Source organism: Cannabis sativa, chromosome 8 (assembly GCF_029168945.1).
Source record: "Cannabis sativa cultivar Pink pepper isolate KNU-18-1 chromosome 8, ASM2916894v1, whole genome shotgun sequence".
NCBI classification, from domain to species: Eukaryota; Viridiplantae; Streptophyta; class Magnoliopsida; order Rosales; family Cannabaceae; genus Cannabis; species Cannabis sativa.
The window spans coordinates 17,285,146-17,299,744 of NC_083608.1; positions in this window are offsets into that span (position 1 = coordinate 17,285,146).

Here is a 14,599-nt window from a genome sequence, read left to right on the forward strand (position 1 = left end):
CACATTCCATTTTTAGTACTTTGACATCTCCAATGTTTAAAATTTTTATTATATTTATCTTTTACATTATTCTTTGTTATGTCAAAAGACGTGACATCCATTTGAGTGACACGTGAGGAACATTTCATGACATGAACGGGTAATATGCTCCATAATGTACAGTCCAAAGTGATTTATCATTTGTAAACAACTGATTAGAAGAGTAAGATGGAATATTCGGACATGATAAATGGCACCGTCCGACCTGCGTCAATCTTGCAACAAGCTCACATACACCGGCCAAGGTAAATGCATTTGGAATTTCTTCAGAGATACTTTTCTCTTTTATTTATCAATTAAATTCCTATTTTAATGAGATTTCTACATGCAAATGATGTAATTTAGTGAAATATATATGTTGACCTCGATTTTAGCCAACTCACAGTGTAGTCATATTTATGATCAGTATCACCACGTGTACACAATAAGAATAAGTAAATAAAGAGATACAATATTTTTACAAAGGTTCGACTCCCTTAGCTAGCGAGTAATGACCTACTCCCCTTTTAAGATCACAAGTGTTGTGGATTTTGGAATGGCTCTCTTAAGATTACAATAGTGAGAATTAGTAGGCAAGTAAGAGAGATGAGAGAAACTTAGTGTCTACTATAATGCTTGAGGCATGTAGAAGAGAGAGAGAGCTAAGATTTATGACTTAGAGCTTTAGAGTTTAGGGGAACTAGGTTTAATTTTGTGCTCTTTATATAGGAGAGCTTACAAGAGATGATAGGTTCATATCTCCTTAAATGAGGAGATATCACCTATTTGTTACATTATAAAATAATAAACAAATAATGCGTTAATTAGTCCCCAAGAATAGGTAAATTATGAAGTTTATCTCCTATTTTTATGGGTTTATTGAAGCTCAATTCGTAGCTTGAAGTTCTATCTAGGATGGATGTTGCAGAGGCACAACAAGTGCCTACCAGGGGAGAAGCTGGTCGGTCCTTCCCTTGCTGGAGGCTGGTTGGCTTATGCTGGCTATAGGGTTGGCCAGAGGGGTTTGGCCAAACCCCTTAAGGTGGCCAATCTGTTGTCTCTTTGTCCCGCTTAAGTATTTGGACTCCCCGTCAATTGATATGTTATGTGCGATGACTTGGTCTTCTTGTTGACAAGTTGAACTCCACGTGGCATCAATCTTGCCCACGTGGACATGTCACGTCATGTAGGAAAAATTAGGATAACATTTGTCCCCTCAAGTCCATGTGCAGACGTCATTTGCCATTTTTGACTTAGCCTCTAAGTCTGCCTACAACTTTTCTATAGTGGGCATGTCAGCCAGCGATATTCAATAACTGTTGTTGTGCCAATCGAAGTCCAAATTTCAAGACGAGGCATTAAATGCCCCATTACTGAAGAGGCACTCAAATTTTCACTTTTTCATTCAGCTGTATTGGATCAAGAATGGTACACGTACTGAACACGTGTCACCCATCCGACAAGCTTAGTGATAGAATAAGTCCATGTTCGAGCAAAGAGTTCCCACACGTACTTGAAGGGCAAATGTTATCCCAAAATTTGCACAGAGTGACATGACATCCATCTGAATTACACGTGAAGAACATTTTGTAAAGTCCTTTTTTGGCAAGTTAGTTGACAAAATAATTTTTCCTTTTATGGTAAGATTGGTGTGCATTCATTTTTCGATTTCTTGCCTTATAAATCCGGATTGTAGTTGCTCTTTTCCTTGTTAGGAAAGTTGCACTTTCAGCTGAACTTTCCTTTGTTGAAAACTTCTTAAAAGAGAAGAAATTCTCTTTTGGAAAGTTGTCTTTTTTAGGGAAACTTTGATTATTGCCTTTTCCTTTTTGATTTCGATTGTATCTTGATACAATCAGAATATCTAATATGTTTTTGGCAGGAATCAAGCATTGATAGAAGATCGGACCCGATTTTAGCAAGTTTCCCGATTCTGGTGTGATCTGCTGCGTCAGCCTCTAATTCTGATGTAGCAGATCGTGTTTTCTTAGGAAAGTTTTTGTACAGCTGTAGATTCGAACTTGTGGTTGCCTCTTTGGTTTCTATGATCTATAAATAGAGCCTAGAGAGCAACCATTCAAATTAACTCTTCCATTAATCATTTTTTGCATTTATCTTTTTGAGAGACGAGTGTTTCTTTGTTTTGTGAGAGCCTAGTTGTTCATCTAGGTTCTAGTTGTTTATTTCTATTCTTACTCTATCTTAGAGGTTGTGAAGAATTACTTGACTGAACAAGAGATTGGTCTTCGGGAGAAGACTTGATAAAGCCTTACTTCGGGAGAAAGTAAGCACTTGGTCTTCGGGAGAAGACTTGATAAAGCCTTACTTCGGGAGGAAGTAAGCACTTGGTCTTCGGGAGAAGACTTATTGAAGCCTTACTTCGGGAGGAAGTAAGCACTCACACTTCAAAGACGAAGGGAGTTCGGGCTTAAAGGTGTTTCAAGAAGTCAGATTCATAAAGTGGATTACAAAGGATTGCGGCAATACTTTAGAGGGAGTCTAAACTTGTTTAAGTCAATTGTCTTTGTAATTTTGATACTTTATTAATTGATTTCATTCTCTGGGCGTGGCCCCGTGGACTAGGAGTGTTCGTGAGAACACTGATTGTAAAGACCGCATATGGTTAATACCTTGAATTATTAAATAATTAGGGTTTATGTATGAGATTTTTTTATTATTAATAAAATACAATTATGGGAATTTAATTGAGTTCATTTAAGTTTTTATGCTACTGTATGTTAATTACCTAATTTCTGTGTTGTGTTCGGAAGCTGTGGAAAGCAACGTTGGGCTTTTAGAGAGTCGCGTTTATATGTTTAGAATATTTTATCAGGATGTTATTGTTGGGTTTTAGAGGTGTTGTAATTGGTCGGGACTTGTATAATGCCTAAACTACCCTTGGGTGACTTGAATGTTTGATATAAGTTGAGGGCAAAAAGGTCTTTTGGGTAAGACTTTATTTGTCTTATTTGGAATTGTCTATAGCTGATTATGAGGGTTTAGTTTTTTTAAAAAAAAAAAGAAAGAAAAGAAATTCATTTTGCTTTGCTTAAAGGAGAAGGAACTTAGAAAACCTTAAGAGAAAGCATCTCTCTCTTTCTCTCTTTGTCGTGCACCCTAAAGAACCAGCAAGAAGGAATTTTACTGCTGGAAATTATAGTGTGTAAACCTGAAAAAGAAGATTCAACCTAAGGTAAAGATTCCTAGCTTTCCTATTTTTATTTTAGTAAGCATAAGTTAGGTTTTAAGCTTGAATTTTGGGATTTTTTGTGCTGTGTGTATAATTGTTACTCTAATTGTAGTTCTGGAGCTTGTTGGTGATAGTTTAAATTGCTTTGAGTTATCTTTGTGGATTATATCAAGGTTTTGGCAAGGATTGAGTTTGAAAACTCAAACCTAGCTCTCTAATGGTGGATTGAGATTTTGTTTGATTTGATGAGTTCTGTTGGTTGGGATTGGTTTAGTGTAGTGTATGCAGGTATTCTAGAGGTTATTACAAAGTTTGGGATTGAATTGTGATGTGGGGATCGGTTTTGAGGTTTCCAGCTATGAACCGGTCGACCGGTTCTAGGAAGCCTCTAGCAACCGGTCGACCGGTTGGTACCCAGGATTTGGGGTTCCGGTTGGGAACCGGTCTGCCGGTTGGGGCTTTTTCCCGAGCCCTAGTTTTTCCCGTTTTTGCGTAATTTAGGGTGTTGGCATCCTATTTATCGATAGGGTTAAGCTTAGTTTGTATTTTAAATCCCCGATAAGTGTTTTAGCTTGTCTCTCATCGAATTTTGAACATTATGGTTTAGGGCCCTGTAAAACGTTGAGCTGCGTTTCCACTCAGGCTGACCGGCACACTTGAGCACGGAACGAGGTAAGATATCGTAAGAATATATATATATATGAATATATGTTTATTTTGGATGTTTTACACTACTAACGCTAAATGAATGTGATTTAAGAGTGTTAGTACAGTGTGACATAATTGTCTGGTTACAGTGTTACCAACACAAGTACCAGGGGGTACGTTGTGTCTGTGGTACAATACTTAGTAGTTTCTGGGAGTACAGTTAGGGCTCTACCAACACGAGTACAGAATGTGTACTTTAGTGCAATTGGTACAGTAGTCGTACTACCCTTAAGAACGTTCTTAACCATTTGCTGAGCTTGATTATTGAGCTCAGGGCGGCTTAATCATAAAGCCGGCATTGCTTTATTTATATATATTTCTTGCATATCTTACTGAGTCCGTTGACTCATCAGTTTGCTACCTTGTGTAGGTAAAGGAAAAGCAAAGCTGGAGGAACAGTGAGATAGGGCTCGACAGTGATTGTACATATCGCGGCAGTGCAACCTGGAGGGTTTCGGTCTTTTACTATTTTGAGTCTGTATTTTGGAGATGCATGTCTGCAAATCTTTAAAAATATATATATAAGTATGTTTTAGTAAAATACTTTGAAGTTGTATTTTGATACTCGGGATCCCGACCCTTATAGGTATTAAGTTATGGAATATATTAAATTATCTTCTGAGTTTAAAAATATAAAATACGGGCGTTACAGTTTGGTATCAGAGCCACCAAGTTGTTCACTGAAGACTGTCAAGATATGTACAATCAAGGCCAGTGTCGAGCTCAACTCACGGTTCCGTAGGCTTTACTTCTTTTTGCAAACTGTTTTAAGATATGTTGTATATATGATTAAATAGATGTTATAAAACCCTAATTGCGGTCTTGAAAATATTTTGACCACTGTCTGACCTTCGTGCCTTGTGGGTTCGCAGGCTAAGTCCTAATAATGGACGCCCAGCGAAACGTTCAAAGCCAGGGAGAAATGGTTGAGACCGGAGGTGGTCGGGGTGGTAGAAATCCCCAAAACCCCCGTGGACGCAGTAGAGGCCGCGGTCGTGTCCCGAGAGGTGGACAAGAGAATCCCCCTCAGGCCCCGGTTGATTGGAAACAAAGGTTTACTGAGATGCAAACTAGAATTGAGCAACAAGAAGAAGAGATCCGACAACTCAGGCAACGGGGTGCTCCTGTTGAGCCTCCCCTGCAACCGCCTGCTGCGGTTTCTGCAGCCCCTGCGGTGCCAGCTGAGCAACATGTTGCTGGTAACCGTATGGAGCCATTATATGAGAGATTCAGGAAGCAGGCACCTCCAGTGTTTCTGGGAGGCCTTGATGTTTTAAAAGCTAAACAGTGGTTGACCGTTATCGAAAGAATATTGAATTTCATGGGAGTGGTCGGAAATGACAGAGTGGCATGTGCCACGTTTCAATTTCAAGAGGATGCCCTAATTTGGTGGGAGATGGTATCCCTCACCAGAGATGTTACCAGAATGACCTGGGAGGAATTCTGGGATTTATTCAATGCCAAATATTATAATGAGGTGGTCCGCAGTGCAAAGCGAAAGGAATTTGTTGAGTTGGTACAAGGCGAGGGTATGTCAGTGACTAAATATACAACCAAGTTTGATCGCTTGGCCAAGCTAGCCTCCGGAATTGTACCAACAGACTTTAGCAAGAAGGAAAAGTATTTGGCTGGGCTGAATGCCAAGATCAAGCATGACATGGTTATTGCAACAAATGATACTACAACTTATGCAGAAATGGTTGACAAGGCTCTTCGAGCTGAAGGAGCAGTTAAGTTTTTGCAAGAAACCCGAGAGCCTCTTGGTGTTGGTGGGACCACTACTATCCCTATTTTGGGTCCAGGAAAGGAAAGTGGAGAATCCACTTTTGAGCAAAAGAAAAGAACTTTTCCATCTTTGGGAACTTCAGGGCAAAGTATAAGGTTTCGAGGAAACCAGAACAAAGGAGGACGTCAAACTTACTCCTATCCTGAGTGCCCGCGTTGTAAGAAGCATCACCTCGAGACTTGTAACCGGAGAGCCTGCTTTCAGTGTGGTTCAGTGGGACATCTTAGGAAAGACTGTCCTCAGTTGAAGAAAGAAGAACTAAAGCCTGAGGTCAAACCTGTGCCTGCACCTGCTCGTGTATTTGCTATAACTCAGGCTGATGCTGCTGCCAGCCCTTCTGTAGTTACAGGTCAGCTTCTAATCAACGGTTTTGTTTATACTGTTTTATTTGATTCGGGGGCTACTCGATCTTATGTGTCATCAAGACTCCTTGATCAGTTTGATAGACCTAGTGATATTCTTGAGACGGGGTTTGGAACCCTGTTGCCTACTGGAGAATTAATTATTTCAAGAAAGTGGGTTAGATCTGTGCTAATTAGAATTGAAGATAGAGAATTGAATGCTGATCTTGTGGAGTTACCATTGGCCGAATTTGATATTATACTTGGTATGGACTTTTTGTCCAAATACTCTGCTAGTATTGATTGTAAACGGAAAATGGTGACTTTTGAACCGGAGAATGAGGAACCTTTTGTTTTTGTTGGTTCGGTCCAAGGTTCTCGTGTTCCAAGAATCTCTGCATTAAAAGCTAGGGATTTGTTACGTAGTGGATGTGTTGGATTCCTTGCAGTGGTAGTGGATTCCAGTAAACCCGTGTTACTTGGACCTGAAGAGGTTAAAGTGGTTAAGGAATTCCTGGATGTGTTTCCAGAGGAATTGCCTGGATTACCACCTCAGCGGGAGATAGATTTCATCATTGATTTAATTCCTGGAGCAGAACCTGTTTCAAAGGCACCCTATCGAATGGCACCTGCTGAATTAAAAGAATTGAAGATACAACTCCAAGGGATGTTGGATCTAGGGTTTACTCGGCCTAGTGTGTCACCTTGGGGAGCCCCAGTGCTATTTGTGAAGAAGAAAGATGGAACTCTTCGGATGTGTATCGATTATCGGGAGCTGAATAAATTAACCATTAAGAATAAATATCCTCTGCCTAGAATTGATGATTTGTTTGATCAACTTCAGGGCAAAACGGTATTCTCTAAGATTGACTTGAGGTCTGGGTATCATCAGTTGAGAATTCGAGAAGAGGATATTCCACAAACAGCTTTCCGAACCAGGTATGGTCATTATGAGTTCCTGGTTATGTCTTTTGGGTTAACAAATGCACCGGCAGCCTTTATGGATCTCATGAATAGGGTATTCAAGGATTTCCTCGATAATTTTGTAATTGTATTTATCGGCGATATTCTTGTATACTCTCGGTCTGAAGCAGAACATGAACAACATCTTCGAATGGTTCTGCAGCGACTTAGAGATCATAAACTCTATGCAAAGTTCAAAAAGTGTGAGTTCTGGCTGTCACAAGTGTCCTTTCTAGGGCATATTGTTGGGAAAGACGGGATTATGGTTGATCCAAGGAAGATTGAGGCGGTGAAGAATTGGCCTAGACCTAAAACAGTCACTGAAATTCGAAGTTTTCTCGGGTTAGCGGGTTATTATCGGCGTTTTGTGGAAGGATTTTCCAAAATTGCGATGCCGTTATCCGAGTTAACTAGGAAGAATCAACGCTTTGTTTGGTCAGATATGTGTGAGAAAAGCTTCCAAGAGCTGAAGCAACGGTTAATTACAGGTCCTGTTCTAGCATTGCCATCTGATCAAGAAACGTTTGTGGTGTATTGTGATGCATCAAGACAGGGTTTAGGCTGTGTGTTAATGCAAGCAGATAAAGTCATAGCTTATGCTTCCCGGCAATTAAAAGATTATGAGCAGTGTTACCCAACTCACGACCTAGAACTTGTAGCAGTGGTGTTCGCCTTGAAAATTTGGCGACATTACTTATATGGTGAAAAGTGTGAGATCTATACTGACCACAAGAGTCTCAAGTACTTTTTCACTCAGAAGGATCTGAACATGAGGCAGAGAAGGTGGTTAGAGTTGGTAAAAGACTATGACTGTGAAATCCTGTATCATCCTGGAAAGGCAAATGTGGTGGTAGATGCCTTAAGCAGAAAGGGACCGGATCAGATATCCAACATGGTCATGATTTCTCCTCAGTTAGCCTCAGAGATGACTAGGGCAAACATTGAATTGGTGACTGAGAGATTATTTAATCTGACACTTCAGTCAGACTTGTTGGAAAGAATCAGAGTGGCCCAAATGGAAGATTCTGAATTGGTTAAGATTCGAGAAGATGTCTTAGCGGGCAAAGCTAAAGACTTTTCAACTTCTGAAAGTGGAATGCTATTGTTTAAAGCACGAGTGTGTGTCCCTGATATCAATGAACTTAAGAAAGAAATTCTGGAAGAAGCTCATACTACCCCTTACTCATTGCATCCGGGAACCACCAAAATGTATCAAGATCTAAAACCCTATTTTTGGTGGTAGGGATGAAGAGGGATTTGGTAGATTATGTCACTAAGTGTTTAACCTGTCAACAAATTAAAGCTGAACATCAACGACCGGCAGGATTACTTCAGCCATTAACACTTCCAGAATGGAAATGGGAAGACATTGCAATGGACTTTGTGGTTGGCTTGCCTAGAACCACAGGAATGTACGACTCAGTTTGGGTTGTAGTGGATCGCTTTACAAAGTCTGCACATTTCTTACCTGTTAAGGTAACCTATTCAGTGGATCAGTATGCTGATTTGTATGTGAAAGAAATTGTTCGTCTTCATGGAGTACCGAAATCTATCGTTTCAGATAGAGACCCTAAATTTACATCGAAGTTTTGGGTGAGTTTGCAGAAGGCTATGGGAACTAATTTGAAATTCAGCACGACCTTTCATCCTCAAACAGATGGGCAATCTGAGCGAACTATTCAAATTCTTGAAGATTTGTTACGAGCTCGTGTCATGGACTTTGGAGGGTCATGGAGTAAGTATTTGCCTCTGATTGAATTCTCCTATAATAATAGCTATCAAAGTACCATAGGAATGCCTCCTTATGAGCTGCTCTATGGTAGGAAATGTCGTTCACCAATTCATTGGGACGAAACTAGAGAACGGAAATACTTAGGCCCTGAGTTGGTCCAGAAAACAAATGAAGCAATAGACAAGATTAAAGCTCGAATGCTTGCTTCTCAAAGCAGGCAGAAAAGTTATGCAGATCCCAAGTGACGAGATGTTACACTTCATCCTGGTGATCATGTCTTTCTACGAGTGTCCCCAATGAAAGGGATCAGAAGTTTTGGAAAGAAAGGCAAGTTGAGCCCTAGGTTTATTGGACCTTTTGAAATTTTGGAGAAAGTTGGACAAGTTGCTTACCGTTTAGCCTTACCTCCTTCATTGTCAGCAGTGCATAATGTATTTCATGTTTCCATGCTGAGAAAGTACGTGTCTGATCCAATGCACGTTCTGAGTTATGAGATGTTGGAGTTGCTGTTGGAATTTATTTTACCAGGATCTTAGATCTACTCACAAGTTTGTTGATTAACACCCTAAATATGAACTTTCTAAAACGATGAAATAAACACATATAAAGTTTAGGAAACCTTACATTGGGTGCAGCGAAATTAAATGACTCCTTCCGTTCAGATATCTAGCCCTTGATTCCTTTCTGTAGCAGAGCATTATCAATATCTGAACCTGGATCTCTTTCTCTGAATCTTTGATGCTGAAACTCCTTTGCTGATGATCTTTCTTCACGATCTTCCTCACTATGATTGATGTATCACTTGCTGTGTGTGGGCACTACTCATACACTAAGGATTTCGAAATTCAAGAGGGAAGAGAAAGAAGAAGTGGCAGCTAAAGATAGGGAGAGAGAAAGGCTCATGTTTTTCTCTGAAGGAAAAATAGAAAATTTAAGTGTGAAATTTTAGTGTAAATTTCCTGAAGCCTTCACTATCTATTTATAGCATTCCACAAGGGTTAGGTTTGAATTATTTGGCATTAAAATAATGAAAATATCAGTTTAAATTGCCTACAAAAGTGGCTGGCCATGCTTAGTGGATTTGGGCCTCACTTTTTGCAATTTTGCAGTTTTATCTTTTCTGCATCTGATTTTCTCAAAAATGCCAATTTTCTAATTCAACCATTTAAATGCCAATTCTAACTATTTAATAACTATAAATAATTATTAAATAATATTGTCATTTATCATATTTATTAATTGAACCATACAAAGTATCATAATTAACAAATATGCCCCTATTAACTCTTTCTTTACAATTTCGCCCTTACTTAGTGAAAATTTCACAAATAGACATAGTCTAATTTGTGAATTATAATTGATTAATCAAAATCAATTACATGAGTCTTACAAACAATATTATCTCAACTAGTGGGGGGACTATGGGTCTATATAACCGAGCTTCCAATAAGTAGATCAAGAATTTAGCACTAAAATTCACTAACTTATTAATTCTTCGTTGAATCCACGCATAGAACTTAAAATTGCACTCTCAGTATATAGAATGCTCTATATGTTCCACCATATAGATACATCATTAGTTATCCATTGTTATAATCCTAATGTGATCAATGATCCTCTATATGAATGATCTACACTGTAAAGGGATTAAATTACCGTTACACCCTACAATGTATTTATTCCTTAAAACACTTGACCCCGTATAAATGATATTTCAGCTTATGTGAAATGAGATCTCCACCATTTATTTTCGTTTGGTCAAGCTCGAAGGAGATCATCCTTTGCTTACTATTCGCCAGATAGAAGCTATAGATTCCCTGTTTATGCTAGCGCTCCCACTCAATTGCACTACCGTGTTCCCAAAATGTACGTATCACCCTGACCTAAAAGTAGGCTTAACTAACAAATCAAAGAACACAAATAGCCTTTCAAGATTGAGCCTAATCATAACAGGATTAAGAACATTTGATCTAGGATCAACTAGGCGATATTGACTTGAATAGATATTACGGTAAGTTTAATAAATCTAAGTCAAAGTTCAATATCGGTCCCTTCCGATGCATACTCCATGCATCCAACCTGAGCTTTACTTTAACCAATGCTCTGGAAAGAACATAGCACTTCTCCAAATGCAAGTAAACTCTGTTGTAGATTATCATATCAGTAAAACCCTGTGTCTGATAAATCTAGGAAACTTTATTCACATAGTCATGTTTACTTTCCAATGTGTTGACGGCACAATAAACAGGATCAAGTATGTGAAAAGGGTTTCAGATGAATTTATACATTATGTACATATAATCATGAAATAAATCATGTGAACCATGCAACATTAAATGTTATTTCTGATCTATATTAATAAGTAAATCTGATTATATTGAAATGAGTTTTATTTAGGGCATAAAACCCAACAGTTGCAACCTGACCTATCTTATGATGAACAACCAGTACAAATTTTAGATCGGAAGGAAAAGGTCCTTCGAACTAAAACCATATCATTGGTTAAAGTACTCTAGAGAAATAGTAAAGTGGAAGAAGTCACTTGGGAATTGGAATCTGAAATGAGGACTCAGTATCCTGAATTGTTCAGGTAGATTTCGGGGGCGAAATCCTTTTAACGGGGGGATAATTGTAAAGACCGCATATGGTTAATACCTTGAATTATTAAATAATTAGGGTTTATGTATGAGATTTTGTTATTATTAATAAAATACAATTATGGGAATTTAATTGAGTTCATTTAAGTTTTTATGCTATTGTATGTTAATTACCTAATTTCTGTGTTGTGTTCGGAAGCTGTGGAAAGCAACGTTGGGCTTTTAGAGAGTCACGTTTATATGTTTAGAATATTTTATCGGGATGTTATTGTTGGGTTTTAGAGGTGTTGTAATTGGTCGGGACTTGTATAATGCCTAACTACCCTTGGGTGACTTGAATGTTTGATATAAGTTGAGGGCAAAAAGGTCTTTTGGGTAAGACTTTATTTGTCTTATTTGGAATTGTCTATAGCTGATTATGAGGCTTTAGTTTTTTTAAAAAAAAAGAAAGAAAAGAAATTCATTTTGCTTTGGTTAAAGGAGAAGGAACTTAGAAAACCTTAAGAGAAAGCATCTCTCTCTTTCTCTCTTTGTCGTGCACCCGAAAGAACCAGCAAGAAGGAATTTTGCTGCTGGAAATTATACTGTGTAAACCTGAAAAAGAAGATTCAACCTAAGGTAAAGATTCCTAGCTTTCCTATTTTTATTTTAGTAAGCATAAGTTAGGTTTTAAGCTTGAATTTTGGGATTTTTGGTGCTGTGTGTATAATTGTTACTCTAATTATAGTTCTGGAGCTTGTTGGTGATAGTTTAAATTGTTTTGAGTTATCTTTGTGGATTATATCAAGGTTTTGGCAAGGATTGAGTTTGAAAACTCAAACCTAGCTCTCTAATGGTGGATTGAGATTTTGTTTGATTTGATGAGTTCTGTTGGTTGGGATTGGTTTAGTGTAGTGTATGCAGGTATTCTTGAGGTTATTACAAAGTTTGGGATTGAATTGTGATGTGGGGATCGGTTTTGAGGTTTCCAGCTATGAACCGGTCGACCGGTTCTAGGAAGCCTCTAGCAACCGGTCGACCGGTTGGTACCCAGGATTTGGGGTTCCGGTTGGGAACCGGTCTGCCGGTTGGGGTTTTTTCCCGAGCCCTAGTTTTTCCCGTTTTTGCGTAATTTAGGGTGTTGGCATCCTATTTATCGATAGGGTTAAGCTTAGTTTGTATTTTAAATCCCCAATAAGTGTTTTAGCGTGTCTCTCATCGAATTTTGAACATTATGGTTTAGGGCCCTGTAAAACGTTGAGTTGCGTTTCCACTCAGGCTGACCGGCACACTTGAGCACGAAACGAGGTAAGATATCGTAAGAATATATATATATATGAATATATGTTTATTTTGGATGTTTTACACTACTAACGCTAAATGAATGTGATTTAAGAGTGTTAGTACAGTGTGACATAATTGTCTGGTTACAGTGTTACCAACACAAGTACCAGGGGGTACGTTGTGTCCGTGGTACAACACTTAGTAGTTTCCGGGAGTACAGTTAGGGCTCTACCAACACGAGTACAGAATGGGTACTTTAGTGCAATTGGTACAGTAGTCGTACTACCCTTAAGAACGTTCTTAACCATTTGGTGAGCTTGATTATTGAGCTCAGGGCGGCTTAATCATAAAGCCGGCATTGCTTTATTTATATATATTTCTTGCATATCTTACTGAGTCTGTTGACTCATCAGTTTGCTAAACTCTTAGTGTGGTCCTATAACGTTTTTGTGTTAAAATGTCATTTTTTGCAGAAGGAAGTTCTATTTCTAGACCACCGTTGCTTAATGACTCTAACTATCCTTATTGGAAAGTTAGAATGAGAGCCTTCATCGAATCTCAAGATGAGAAAGCTTGGAGAATGGTTCTATCAGGTTGGTCCCTTCCAGTTGAGACAGATTCTTTAGGTAACACTACTATAAAATCTGAACTGGAATGGTCTATTGAAGATGATAAACTTTCTGCCTACAATAGCAAAGCCTTGCATGCTATCTTTAACGGTGTAGGTGAAGGTTACATTAAACTTATATCATCTTGTGTTTCTGCTAAGGAAGCTCGGGAGATCCTTCAAACTCAGTTTGAGGGAACTTTAGATGTGAAGAGATCTAGATTTATCATGCTTCAAACTAAATTTGATGAGCTTAGAATGTCTGATAATGAAACCTTAACTGAATTCTATGAAAAATTATCTGATATTGCTAATGAATATTTTGCTCTTGGTGAAAAGCTTGATGACTCTGTTCTTTTGAGAAAAATTGTTAGAGTTCTTCCAGAAAGGTTCGATACTAAACTTTTAGCAATGGAGGAAGCTAAAGATTTTAGCACAATGAAGGTGGAAGAATTGATGGGTTCCTTACGTACTTTTGAATTAAATCAACAGATTAAACAAAAGGACAAACCCAAATCCATTGCTGATAAAGGTAAAAGTATTGCTTTGAAAGTTGCTGATAATGAAAATTCTGATAGTGAATGTGATGATGAGATTGCTTTATTAACTAAGAATTTTCAGAAATATATGAAAAAGATGGGAAATAAAAAGAACATTTTGAAAGGTTCAAAAGGTAATACTTTTATTAAACCATCTGTCTCTAACAAAAAGGGAATTCAGTACAGGGAATGTGAAGGTTTTGGGCATATTCAAGCTGAGTGTGCAAACACTTTGAAAAAGAATAAGAAAAGTTTCAATGTCACTTGGAGTGATGATGAAACCGAAAGTGATGAAGATAATTCTGAAAATGTTGCCCTAACCTCTGTTATGACTAATGTGGTGTGTGATTCACAGGTGAAAGCTAAATTGGTATGTTTGAATAATACCACCGAACAAGAGGAATCAGATTCAGATGAGTCTAAAATCTGTGAAGAGTCTCTTGCTGAATCATACAAAGTCATGTATGAAAAATGGATTCAGGTTGCTTCTGAAAATAGAGAGTTGAATAAAAAAATTGTATCATCAAATTGAAATGTGTGAGTTGAAAATAAAAGAGTATGAGACAAGTGTTTGTGATAAAGATGAAAAAATCACTCTCTTAAAAAAGGAACTTGAAAATTTTAAGAAAAATGTTCAAATGCTTAACCCTGGATCTTCTATTTTTGAAAAAGCTCAGAATGCAGGTCAAAGAGGTTTCGCAGGCCTTGGTTCAAATGGAATGGAAAGTTCTGGAGTCACGAAGTTTGTAAAATCCAGTGTTCAAACGAACCACTCTGAGGCTACAAAGTCTGCTGTAACAGTTTCACAGCCTGTTACTGCAAAAGCTGTTTCTGATGCTGCAAAATCTCCAGGAT